Source organism: Zea mays, chromosome 1 (assembly GCF_902167145.1).
Source record: "Zea mays cultivar B73 chromosome 1, Zm-B73-REFERENCE-NAM-5.0, whole genome shotgun sequence".
Taxonomy (NCBI): Eukaryota; Viridiplantae; Streptophyta; class Magnoliopsida; order Poales; family Poaceae; genus Zea; species Zea mays.
This window is the reverse complement of record NC_050096.1, coordinates 49,787,944-49,800,790: the sequence shown is the minus strand read 5'-3', so window position 1 is coordinate 49,800,790 and position 12,847 is coordinate 49,787,944. Positions and strand designations below refer to the sequence as shown.

At 39.6% G+C, this 12,847-nt stretch overlaps 1 long non-coding RNA gene across 7 annotated transcripts; it reads right to left on the bottom strand.

The window, feature by feature from the left end:
• Window positions 1-2,468: 2,468 nt before the first annotated feature.
• LOC103634573 (uncharacterized) lies at window positions 2,469-8,265 on the bottom strand. 7 transcript variants are annotated; one of them, XR_004853425.1, is made up of 13 exons: window positions 7,874-8,265; window positions 6,893-7,284; window positions 6,432-6,806; window positions 6,249-6,353; window positions 5,516-5,781; window positions 5,376-5,426; window positions 4,636-4,803; window positions 4,453-4,563; window positions 4,295-4,373; window positions 4,103-4,205; window positions 3,862-4,018; window positions 3,356-3,758; window positions 2,469-2,749 (listed from the first exon to the last, which is right to left on the bottom strand). It is a non-coding gene; the product is annotated as an uncharacterized lncRNA (long non-coding RNA). The 7 variants fall into 7 exon arrangements; XR_004853424.1 differs by having other exon boundaries at window positions 4,873-5,426; window positions 7,874-8,248; XR_002265999.3 differs by having other exon boundaries at window positions 2,469-3,758; window positions 4,873-5,426; window positions 7,874-8,251.
• Window positions 8,266-12,847: the final 4,582 nt, after the last annotated feature.

The window sequence follows — 12,847 nt, the reverse complement described above, 5'->3', positions numbered from 1 at the left end:
GACGACGGCTCGGGTTGAAGACAGAAAGAATGAGTCCGCGCGGGTGAACGTGCGCTCATAAAAGGCTAATCCCCGTCGGCCTGCGCTCGGGCCGACGGGAGTTAAGTAATCCACGTCGGCCTACGCTTTGGCCGACGGGAGTTAACTTAACTCCCGTCGACCTACTCTCTGGCCGACGGGAGTTAAGTTAACTCCCGTCGGCTGAGTTTTAGCTGACGGGAGTTACATTATCCTCGTCGGCTTTGTCCCTGGCCGACGGAATTACTCTGGCCGACGGGAACCATTAGGATTCCTGTAGTGATCAATATATTGTTGTGAGGATTCTCCACAAATTGGAGTCTCTTACGCCTTACATAAATGATCATAATTAAATTTGGAGTAAGGAGGGGAGTATAAACGCACACATGAGCACAATCGCAGCTACACCACACACACAAGCAAAGAAGAGAGCATGAGAATCAAAATGACAGAGTCACAACTTAAGAACATGCTTAAATCTCTCTCTAACAAATCAAAAGCGTGGTCACAGAGTTTCAGAGTTGTAGTGTGCTCAAAGTATGTTTGGGTACTGCTCCATGGCGCCTAGGGTGTCCTTTTATAGCCCAAGGGACCTAGGGTTTAGAGTCTCATTTGGGAAGCAATCAGCCTTCCCTGTCTATGTGTGCACCGGACATAACACAATGCAACGACCAGAAGATCCCTGATTGGTCACTTTCCATTTTAGATCAGCATAGAACTATTCAGTGCTCCATCTGACCGTTGGTTGCTTGCTGACGTGGCTGATAGTCGTTGGCTGTCTTCACACCGGACTGTCTAGTGCTCCGCGCGAATCATCCGGTGAATTTAACCAGTGGGGCCTAGCCAAGCCCGAGAGTGGCATGTTTGGTCGTACAGACACTAGACTGTCCAATGGGTGGCACCGGATTGTCCGGTGCTGCCTAGACCAGCCCATATTCTTCATTTTTGTGCTAGTTTCCTTTTTCTTCTTTTGGCTCGACTTCATATGGTCCCTAGCACTTATACAAGCATGATTAGCATATAAAACAATTGACTAAGTGCTAGAAACATACCTTCATCATTTTGAACCGTAGAAGTTTGTAGTATGCCCACTTTCAAGCCCAAAAGTGCCTTTTCTTATATTCCTCAATTTGCTTTACAAACACCTGTGCTCATGCTCATATGAGGAGTTGTTAGTTCATAGAAATGTGTTGAATATTTAATCACCAAAACAAATAGAAATGGCCCAAGGGCACATTTCCCTTTCAATCTTACTCTTTTTGGTGATTTATGCCAACACACCAAAAGCAACTTACAATAAGTATATGATTTGGCATATTTGGATCATTTTGCCATCACTTGGTTTATTTTCGCAAAACAAATTTATTTTCTTACATCTAAGTCAAAAACACTTTAGTTTTGTCAATCAAGACATTTTTTCAAGACTAGTTTTCATCAAAAGGCAAGAACTCCCCCCTATTTCCCATAATAAAGATTTCTCCCCCACAAGAGAGAAGTTTTGCAATCTGAGGGCTCCTCTTGCTGCTGAGAGGGTTTTGATCAAAAGACAAGTTCTAAACATAATAATTTTTGAAATTCATAAGTGGTGGTTGATCCAGTTGCTTTGGCCTTAATTTCTCCCACTTTGGCATTAAGAAACAAATCAAAGAAACTAGTGGCCTTAAAAACCTCACTGCCTTACCAAAAATTGTGAATCAAGAGTAAGAAGGTAATGAACACCAAGGGCAATTTGAACATGGTACAATGATACTATTACGCAGTGGAAGCCTGTTTCTTTGTCCAAGTTCACCATTTCCCTTTCAATTTATCTTTGAGAATACATCAAAATTACTTAAGCAAACATATTAGTCTCAAAGGGTCAAGTTGTAGAATATCCTCCCCCTAAACATATGCATTATCACTACTACAAAACATGTTATATGAGACAGTTAATTTTCAGTTCTTAAGACGCTTATGAAGTGTCCAAATTTGATGGAGTCGTAAAAGATGTCACACATTTAAGATGTTTATAAACCGTCTTAAAAGATATTATATAAGACAAATTTTAATTTATAACCGTCTGAAAAGGGTATTTGTTTAAGTCATTTTATTCGATAAACCGTCTTAAATTAGGTTTTTGTTTAAGACACTGCTTCTAAAGAACCATAGAGGATACAAACATTAAAAGTCATAAATTATTTATCAAATTGTCTCGAATATCCTACAATAATAGGTGATTACAATAGGAAAACCATCTTATTTAGGTGACTAAAAATGGATGTTTTAGAAACCGTCTTATTTAGGAGACTGATATTAGATATTTTGGTGACCGTCTTATTAAGACTTAAACGAATGACTTACACAGAAGTACATTCTTCAATTTATAATCATTTTTTAGACATCACGTTATAATAATTTGAAAGAGAAATATACATACACATATATTGAACAACATTATAATTAATATAATATAAATAAATACCATTCAATATATCATAAATACGCATTGTCAAACAACGCATACATAAGTGTACTCTAAATCTAAACTAAAATACAACTGTTTGTACTAATGTTAAGCCTAACTTTATATGAATTAAAGTCTCCACACTTTTGCGACCACCAAATTTGAATTCCATTCTATGTTTTCTTGTACAACAAATAGGAGAAAACTAGACATAGCAAAAAGCTCCAAGCAGCACGTTGATGGTATCGAAGCTGCCCTTGTAATATCTCAACCTCATTTCATATCTGTCTGCAGTTCAAGTTAGATGGAAAGAAAAATTTATTACTGCAGAATAGCTTATATTATTACTTGCACTATAGCTGATAGTAGTCAAATACATAAACTTAAATTTCTCAACAGTAGTTCCTTTTTAGTATATCTGAGAGCATAGTAGCTCTTTCGCTAATACATCGATCACCCCTATACTAATTTCTCAGGTCGGAGCAGCAGATTATATAGCAATTTCTAGGAACTACCATACAATTTTCATATCAGAAATTCCAGCGATGAGTATGAATATCCGTGACAAGGTATTTCTTCACATGCTGGGTTTTCTTCTTCTTTCAGTCGGTTTGGACAGAAGAAATAGGTGGAAGGTAACATGAACATAGCAATCTGGACTTCAAAGTTCTTATTTGGTTAGCAGGCATGAAAATTTCAAATGCTGCAGGTAAACTGGAGCCTGTCAGGCTCCATAAGTACTACAAATGAAACACGTTCTCAAGAAAATAACACAAAGTAAAATGTGATTTTAAAGTGCTGAAAGCAAGGATCTCTGTAGAGGGATGTAGCAAACTAGCAAACCAACACAATATAGAAATCGCAGTGCATGTGCATAGAAAAGACAGTACATACCTGTCGGTACATACCTCGGGGCGTATCCTCGTTGTCTGTCCATCATCTTCCTCCTCCTCGAAGATCACCTCATAGGCCCTCTCAAACGACATCCCCACGTCGTCGGGCGACACAATCCGGATCGACACCTAGCCCTATGTACTACATGCTGAAACTTGGAGAAAAAAACTAGATGCATATCAGATGTCCATCAAATATATGAAAGTAGGATGATATCATTCTTAATTACTATTATATATCTCATAAATATGCATTGTCAAATAGCTCATGCATAAGCGTACTCTATATCCAAACTAAAATACTAATTGACAAACTTGGTAATCAATTGTTTGCGCTATCGTTGTGCCTAACTAAATATATATGAAATCAAGTCTCCACACTGGTGCGGCCATTCCATCTTTTCCTGTACAACAAATAGGAGAACACAATAATTATTAGTTAGACACAGATGAACACCTCACAGTGTGGCATATGATGTCAAAGGTTATATGAATGTAACATCTTACCTAGGAAGCCATGCTAGATTTAGTTATATGAAGCACCCTCAACCCTGCATGATCCACCAATGTCTATGACCTCATTCATGAAGAAGTCGGGCAACCGTTCTCGGGCATTTGCTATCTCATCAGGCAATAATGGACAGGTTACAAAACCAACACGGCCCTTGAAAAAGATAAACCATGTAAATATTTATAACGTCATATTGCATAGGTTTGAGTAAAATAGAATTCAGACTATAAAAACAACCTGGGGATATCGATCACGGTCCAAACTAAGATTATCCGCAAAGGATAACATGTGGTACATCATATTGTCCGCAAAGCATACTGCCAGGTGGTTGTATGTGTGCCTAAAAGATGTGATTCATAAGGAAAAATATCCAGCGGGAATGTCTAATTATATATCTTGCTAATAATTTCAGGTTAAGGACATGATTACCTGAAAATGTTTCCATATAACTGTGCGACCAAAATTCTTGTTATGGCGACCTTTTTTGTCGACATAAGCACCAAAAGCCCTACAATAATGGTGACTAACGGTGTAAGTAACAATTGAAATATAGAGGAAAATAGAATTATGATAAAGGTAATACCCACTCATCGAATAGCTTCTTAATACTATAGCAGCTAGGGGATTGGTAACCTTTGGAGTCAATATTGTACACTGTATTCCATTTTAGAAAAATAACTAACAAGGCCCAATGGTAACTGAAATGAGGAAGATAGAACATTAAGATACAGATTAAAAAACTATAGAGTGTTATTAGTGCTAGGCCTTACCCTTCCTGGCAAACAACAAATATGCACTCTTTGTCCTGCTGAGCAAGCAATGCTTTCACAATGTATGCTTTGACTTCATCAGCCTCTTCATTGATTCTCTTTAAAATGACCATCTCTGGATCTAAAAAGCCAACTATGCCTCTGTATTTGTCTATCTTCTTCATGCATCTATTAAAAGAATAAGTTAGATAAAGAATAAAAAGTAGACACTTATAGGAAATGGTGGAGCTCACTCACAGCATCCAACTCCGATGTAAGGATATGTCAAGGGCAAGATCATTGTAGATGTGAAATAAATCACTGAATTCTACTGCATAGACCCCAGAATTTTCAAGAAAATCGTGTTCTTTGTATCGTACCATGAAGTGTGTGGCACTTTGCCTTCGAGATATTGGTGTGGTCATAGAAAAATACCATTTGTGGAAACATTGGCTCTGTTTACCCATCCTATTAAGCAATGCACTAGATACTAAAGGCTGCCCTAGCACAAATTGTTTATTATTTGGAACTTGTGGTGGAGATCATTGATGAAAGGGGTGAGTCCAAAGGGGATCAAGACCATCATCTTCTATGTTTTTCTGTTGTGAATTTTTTTGCTCTTTCTCTTTGCTTTTGTTATGTTTTTTATGCTTATGTTTCCTCTTCTTGCTGACATTGGAGGCACTATGTGTGACATCTATATCCTCGGTACCCATTGTTGGTGTTGGCATTTTATCCTTTTCAGGTGTGTGATGAAGTACCTGAGGCGATGTGTGTGGGACTTGTTGAGGCTTTGCATGAACTGTTGTTTCCTATGTAAAATTCAGAAACAAGTACATGACATTAACCAAGTTGCGAATAAATATAAAAAGTTCATCAGGTTGAAGTTAGCAAAGTGTACCTCTGCTAGTTGTATGCCTGACTTAGGCCATAACACAAATGAATTTTTGGCTTCCCCAAGAGTGAACATATCACCACCAGCGATTGGTTTAGGGAGCGGAAAATCCAAGAAGTTTTCAAACACAAAATCAACCTGCATTTTGTGTGGTCATCTCGCCGCTCAATCCCATGGACAGTTACAACATCCTTTGGAGGGTAAGCCTGCCCTCTAGCGACCACAACAGAATGCAGACCTATCTGCGCCACCAACTTGCATTTCATCGCCTCCTGAAATGTTAAACATAGGAAGAATTAAGGGAAAATGCAGAATATTAGTGGCACATTGATTTTGTTATCTAGTAAGTCATATGTTGCTATATCTATCATGGATTCATGACAGTGGGAAAATGATATGCAAAACAATGCTACATATTGAAGGAAAAATTAATAACAGACACCAGAGTAACATCATTGTATCACCACAAATATGTGCTGCAAGTAGATGAAGTTACTTGTAATGAGTCAACTAAATGATGTGTTACATGGTCTGGTGTATCAACAAATTTCGATAATGAGCAACTCTCAGAATTGTTTAATCGACGCTCCATACTCTGACACAGGGCTGTCAGTTTCTCAAACTTGGTCTCATACTCATCCACAATCCTCTTGACATATTCTTACGTTGTTCTACGTTTCTTCTTACGAGGGCCATCACCTTGAGCAAGACCCATCCCTAAACCCACATAAGCACTCACCCCTGTTGTCCTTCCTGGATGATTACTCCCTATTGTTGTTGCAAGTATGTCCATATTATCCAATGGTGTAAAGGTACCAGCTACTGACTTTTCATTTAGATCTACCTGAAAAACAGTTTTATGTGTGAATCAAATAGGGTAAGAAAATTAAATGGACATGTTATGTGTGGAGAGGAACATTACAATTTTCTTTATGATTGGATGCGACTCTGTTATCTTCACGTCGCCAGAAGGATTCCTCGCACTTGCCCAATCCTTATGATGGCCATCTGGCATGTCTTGAAATGGAATAGATTTACCCTCAGTTAATGCTTGTGCATCTTCCTTTGCCCATTTTCTCTTTTGTACAGTATAGCTTTGGCGACCTAGTTTTTGACGGATTCATGCTTTGGCTTTTCTTGCCCTTTTCTCCAAGAGCAATATAGTCATCAGAGGTAACCCACTCCACAAAGTTTGGCCACCACTCTTTCTTGAGTTCTGGATAGTCCTCAAATGGAGTTTTGTCCTTCTTGACATAATTTATATTTAGTTTCCACTTGAAATCCTTCCATGCATGGCCTGTACGAATAAAATGAAAATAAATCATAAATCCCAAAAAAATGATGCAAACAGGAACTAAACAATCTTGAGAAGTCAATCCTTACTCATAGATTTCAAAGCGACCTTCTTCACATTGAGGGTATGGGTTTCCTCCCTTGGCATGACAAATTTCTTTGACACATCCTCCCATAGGTTTGCTTTTACCACTTTAGGCACTTTTCGCCAATCCTTTATCCTAATATCAACACGCATGTGTGCTATATAACCATAATAGCTTGAGAATTCATTGACATGTTTTACCGGTGACTGGGCAATCCCATTTTTATCAAACGTAAGACGACGGGGACCTCCTTTTTCTAGCTTCTTGCATTTGGCGTGACCTCGTTTCGTTCTATGCCTGGCAGAAGTACAAGAACCTTTTTCCACAATGTCCTCTGAATGCAAGCTAGTGGAAGATGAGCTACTTATGGACCCAGAGGTTTTTGAAGTTGATGACCTAGATGTATTAGAAGATGACTCAGAACTCATTTGTTCCTACTGACAAAGAGAGTGTAGAGAAGTTTATAATAATAGGTATGATCATATTATCATAATCAGTAGGGATATCAACATCGCGACCAAACTGAAGTACGAGTTAATAATCGTAACATGCAAAATTATTGGATATCATTCAGTCATTATCAAGCTGCAAAGGTGAAGGAATCAAACAGTTAATAATGAGCAATTATATAATACAAAGTGCCTATATATATGCTGTGCACAAATGAGTCAAGAGAGGAAGTACAAAACGTAATTGAGTATTTCTTATAAATGGTAATGCATTCAGAATTTTGACAATATAACAAACTGATTCTTTCAGAATTTTGACAATATACCAAACTAGCACAACAACAGTACCCCCATAGAGCATGTCTATCCTATATGTAAGAACAATATGTAACCAATAGAAAATCAAGCCGTGGGCTCCAGTTGAACCCAAATTTTAATTCCTCTGCAATAATTTACTATGTTTGTATCCACGCAGTAAAGAAACACACAACAAATTGTAGGACTATAGCAGGAAAGATCTGGATTCGATTCCTTACCAGATGAACATGGAGATGGAGAAGAACCCGATCCAAACCCCCGGATAGATCCCCTCGCCGCGTCGATCCACCAGCACCGAAGCGACGCAAGCTTCGAGCTCGAAGCGGACGTCGGAGATGGCCAAGCCTGCCAGACACCGGAGATGAAGAGGCGGCGAAGACGAGCGCGCCCTTTATTTCTAGCCGTCAGAGGGCTCAGGAGATGGCCGAGGCCGCCGGACGCCGGAGATGGTCCGTCTGCTAGAACGCCACCGGAGCGACGCGAGGATATTGGAGCTCGAACCGACGCCCTGTGCTGGAAGCCTAGGACCCTAATGTTGCAATGTGGAATTGGGGAGAGAGGATAGGTGGAGGAGTCACCTTTTTCTGTTTATTAGAAGATACTAGTAGCTGCCACGTGCGTTGCGCGCGCCCTCCCGGCCAGCTGAGGCTTGCGACACACTGAACTGGAGGCGGCGGTCGGTGTATGGTGCTTGGTAGTCGTCAGTAGCAGATCAAATGGTTGATGATAAAAATTACGACGTGGGCGTGTTACCAGCGCAATTTTGCTCTGGCCCAGCGAATAAGAACACCAGGGCACTCGCGTAGAATTAATAAACTGGGTGCTTAAACCACGTACCTGAAACCACTACACCAGCGTTCGCAGTCCAATGAGTCTGGAAAGCCTGCTGTTTGCCGGGCGGCGGCGTTTGCCGGGGGACGGACGGACGAAAGGTTGAAGGTTGGAAGGCTTCACCTTTTTTATTTCCACATTGGCCTCACGATGCTTCTAGCAGCTGCCCCGCGTGTCCTGTCACTGTGACAGTCGATGCTTTATCTGACGACGCAAAATAAAAGGGATGATGTGGATACTCTAAATGAGCAGCTTTGCGTCCGTGTTTGTTATATAGAAATGCATGTAGAATAATTAGCAGAATCACAAATGAGATTCCATATAAGAAAATTTCAAATGAAATAATATATATAAATTAGAATAATAACAATTTACATAAGTCCAAACTCATTCCATATCTATGACCATATTATCTAAACTACTCATATTATTAAAGAGGTCATAATCTTCTTCGTCATTTACATTTTCAACACCAACAATTCTTCTTTTCCCCCTGAGCACCACTCGATGATGCCTGTTTGCAAGATCATCGATATAGAAAACTTGATTTGCATGTTTGCAAGAATAAATGGATCATCCCTGTAAGCTTCTCGTCTAAAATCTATAGTGGTAACCCCATATTTTGGGTCAACGACAACACCTTTAGGGTTGAACCACTTACAAAGAAAAACAACTTGCTTGAAAAGTGTGTAGTCCAACTCCCAGATGTGTTCTAATTGTCCATAATACATGTCCTTCCTTAGATATGACAATTTTTTATTGCGATCAAACACCTCAGTTATCGCGTCGTTGCAAACTCCACTATTTTGGCGGGTGCTTTTACCATCTTGTTGTACTGTGTAGAAAGTGTATCCATTAATGTCGTAACTCTGCCATGTCACTACAATTGGCGAGGGTCCTTGTGCCAACCGTCTCACAGTGTCATTCTTTGGTACCTTGTTTTCACACCGCTTTTAAAACCAATCACAAAACTCTTTGTTATGGAGCCTCACAAGCGTACCAACATACAGTTAGTCAACTATTTCATTTTAAATGCCAAAAATTGTTCAAATGACTACAAAAATTCTACAAAAAATTTTAGAAATGTTTTTACATCCAATGAACTTATTTTAAAAATATATATTTTTAAAAAGATATTTCATTGCCTCAAATAGTTAGATTTTGCTTTTCGAAATTAAAAAAACAAAAAATCGAATAATTACGGGGAATTCTATGAGATTTATTAACATGATTCAAACATGTTGTGCGCTTTATAAACATTATGAAACATACTTAGTTCAGTCTAAGCAAAATTTACTATTTACTACGTTTTTTCACAATATGTCTTATCAGAAATATCGTACGAAGACGGTATTATGTTTACAAGTTTCTAGTATACTCACTAACATCTAATGCAGTTTGTATAGTCTAGATGACTCTAATAATATCTTTATTCGAGATGGTTTCATACATACAAGTGTCTAATATACTAACCAAAATATAAGGCAATTCTTATAAACTTAATGCCTCAAAAGCTATATTTATTTGAGACGGTTTTCAAAATCAAACTGTATTAAATCAATATAAGACATTTCCTACTATATATTTGTCTGAAAAATCTTCTTCAGTTAAGACGGATATCCAACAAACCGTCTTACCTTACTCAGCACCATATGATAAAAGATGCTTCTATAAAATGCACTAACATTTGCCTTAAGATGTATGTCTTAAATAAGCATATTTCTAGTAGTGTATTTGCACAAGGACTTGTGAGGTCTAGGGATGATGTTTTACAACTTGAGCACCCAAAATACATAATTAAACTTAAAATAACATGATCAAAAACATAGAAAGACATATATGCTATAGATCAATACAAGTTCCGCGAATCTAAGACATTTATCTCACTACGTAGCTCACAAAACATTTTCTCATCTAAAGGCTTGGTGAGGATTTCAGCTAGCTGGTGATCGGTGCTAATATGGCAAACATCGATATCTCCTCTTTAATTTGCTGGTGATCTCTCAGAAAGTGATGTTGAATGTCTATGTGCTTAGTGCGGCTGTGTTCAACGGGATTATCTGCCAGGCAGATTGCACTCTCTTTATCACATAGGAGTGGGACTTTGTTCAGATTGTAGTCAAAGTCCCGAAGGGTTTGCCTCATCCAAAGTAGTTGCGCACAACACTGACCTGCGCAACATACTCAGCCTCGACAATGGATAGGGCAATGTATATTTGTTTCTTTGAACTCTGAGACACTAGGGACCTTCCCAGAAACTGACAAGTCCCTTATGTGCTCTTCTTATCGACCTTGCACCCGGTATAGTCGGAGTCTAAGTATCCAATTAAGTCAAAGGTAGACCCATTAGGATACCAGAACCCGATGTAATGTGTATGGACTAAATATCGAAGAATACACTTTATAACCATAAGGTGACATCCCTTGGGGTTGGATTGAAATCTAGCACATATGCAAACAGAAAGCATAATATCTGGTCTACTTGCACAAATATAAATCAAGGAACATATCATAGACCGGTATACGTTTTGATCTATGGACTTACCTCCCGCATTGAGGTCCAAATGTCCGTTAGTTCCCATTGTGGTCTTAATTAGCAGGATTTGTGTGCTTCATCCCAAACTTATTTAGTATATCTTGTATGTACTTCAATTGAGAGAGGAATGCCCCTTCCTTCAGTTGCTTCATTGAAATCCGAGGAAGTAAGTCAATTCTCCCATCATAGACATCTCAAATTTCTATGTCATTACCCTGCTAAACTCCTCACATGGCTTTTTCTTAGTGGAACCAAATATTATGTCATCGACATATATTTGGCATATAAAAATCACCATTGCAAATCTTAGCGAAAAGAGTAGGATCAGATTTCCCGGCCTTGAAAGCATTAGAAATAAGAAAATCTCTAAGGCATTCATACCAGGCTCTTGGGGCTTTCTTGAGTCCATAGAGCGCCTTAGAGAGCTTATACACATGGTCGAGGTACTTGTCACCCTCAAAGCCAAGGGATTGCTCCACGTATACCTCCTCCTTGATTGCCCCGTTGAGGAAGGCACTCTTCACGTCCATTTGATAGAGCTTAAAAGAATGGTGAGCAACATAGGCTAATAGAATGTGAATAGACTCAAGCCTAGCTACTTTCTTCATCTCCTTCTATACTCTCAAGTAACTTGTAGAGATAGCAAGATACACATAATTGTGTGGTGATCCTTGTAGAGTCTGAGTGACCCTTGAGATTAAGAAGACGCGTTGAACCAGTCTAAGTGCTTGTTTGAGAGAGAGAAAGAGTTGAAAGCGACCCAGACTATGTGGCCTTCTCAACGAGGAGTAGATTCTTTGGAGCGTACTGACGTGGCCGATAGCCGTTGGCCGCCCATCACACTTGATTGTCCAATGCTCAGCTCAGACCGTCCGGTGAATTATAGCCAATGAGGCTCAGCCAAGGCTGAGGCTGGGCAGTTCAGTCGTACATCCACCGGACTATCCGGTGGGTGGCACCAGACTGTCCCGTGCTAACTAGACTAGCCTAAGTTCTCTTTTGTGTCAAACTCCTTTAGATTCTTTTGGCTTGACTTGAGATGATCCCTAGCACCTAGACAAACATAGTTAGCGACTAAAACAATTGACTAAGTGATAGAATCGTACCTTTTCCTTATATTTTCAAAAAGATTTGCAATATGTGCAAACTCAAACCTAAAGAGATCTTTTTCTCTACAATATGTGTTAGAGCCCAAACACAAGTACTTGAAACATTATAAAGGACCTAGGCAACACATTTAAAAGTGTAAACCTCACTCTTATTCCATTTTACACAAGATTGCATAATTTGGTCCATGTTTGAGCTCTCTTGGACTTGATATCTTCAATTTGCTTTCTTCTATACCTGTGCTTATGCTCATATCAAGATGGTTAGTTCAAAGTGGTGTGTTGGACAGTTAATCACCAAAACAACTTAGAAATGGCCCAAAGGCACATTTCCCTTTGAATCCCTGCGACTAAATTGGGGTGCATGACCAAAGGATCGAGGTAAATGGCACCTGACCCAGGGGAAGCCACCAAGGGGAGACACTCTCCCCTCGGGGGCTCAAGGGCTACCTGTGGGGGACAGATATCCCCCGGGTCCACCGGAAGGGTAAAAGACCTCGCGAAAGGCCCGTGGGCCCAATAATTCGCAAGGTCGTTCCTTCGTGGGCCTGGGGAGGAACGTCTAATGAAGCAGACCGACGCAAACCCAGACGGCTCAACGAGTTTGAATCGCGACCACAACGGAGACCCGACCTTCCCGCGCAGAGGCCTCATACATCGGAAGAGAGCGGGGATAGGTCAGCTGGATTATAGGAAGATAGACTCAGTCAGTTCACTAT